Here is a 1245-nt window from a genome sequence, read left to right as displayed (position 1 = left end):
ATACAACTAATGGTAAAAAAGGAACGATCTTTAAAAAGTTCCGGCTAGGGTCCAGAATTTTTTTCCAATTTTTACCAATAGTAAATTAATGTTCTGTGTTCTTTTCTAAAGCACCTTGTTCAAAAATGGTGTAAAAATATTGAGGAGAAAAAAAGTTACACCAACATTTATCTTCAAAAACATGCATTTTCAGCATAAAACTGATCCTTGTTTTTCATTTTTCTTTTTTTACTCACAGGGTATGTAGGTATGCGGTCTTGTGGAATAAGTTTTAAACTTTACAGCAAAAAACATTAATAATGGTTTTACCGAAAAAAATTGAACACTGAGCAGCAGTTTGAGAAAAACCGAAAAATAGGGCTGGTTCGCTTTTTCTGCTGTCAAGTTTAGATAATAATAAAAAAGTGTTTCTATATTAGGAACACGTCCTTTAAAACCGCTCACTGTCTTGAAGTTCTGATAACATTGCAAAATATTTTATAAATATGGCTGAATGATTATCGATTTTATAAAAACCATAATCAAATAGGATAGGTGGCATAGCTACTATCATTAATTAAATAATAAGAGACCATTTATGTGAAATTAAAATAGTCAAGTCAAAGATATAATTACGGTTAGTGACATAAAAAATATAAAATGAAAGATAGGTATCTACTTAATCCCGTCATCTCAAATGAATAAATGATGTGTGACAAAGTGACAATGAATGTGTGACTTTTAAATGGGTTTGATCAAATTGAATAATCCAATGAATGATGTGTGACAAAGTGACAATGAATGTGTGACTTTTAAATGGGTTTGATCAAATTGAATAATCTGCTGTATAAGCGAATTTATAACTAACAATTAAAAAAATCTACCCAGGGCCGAAGGAAATCACAGAAAGTTAACCAAAAGATATTATCAGAAAAATTTCAAAGAGTAATTCTTTTTTCTGATAAACAATAAGAAAATAGAAGAATCAGTCATAAATTACAATATCAAAAGCAATTTTCTTCCTTCCTATCCTTTGATTTTACTAGAAATAAAAGAAAAACTGAACTAAATATTGCACAACCAATACAAAAAGTTAAAAAAATAATAATAATAAAATAAATAAATAAAATGGCAACGCAACACACACCAACAAAGACAACTTCAACCAAAACTCCAACGATGACCAAACCGACGACTTTGAAATTTCTAAACTTTGTCCAAAACTTGAAAACACAATCCAACAAACTATTTTCGTCGAACAAGGGC

This window comes from Diaphorina citri, unplaced genomic scaffold (assembly GCF_000475195.1).
Source record: "Diaphorina citri unplaced genomic scaffold, Diaci psyllid genome assembly version 1.1 scaffold2437, whole genome shotgun sequence".
Lineage (NCBI taxonomy): Eukaryota > Metazoa > Arthropoda > Insecta > Hemiptera > Psyllidae > Diaphorina > Diaphorina citri.
This window is presented reverse-complemented; position numbering follows the sequence as displayed.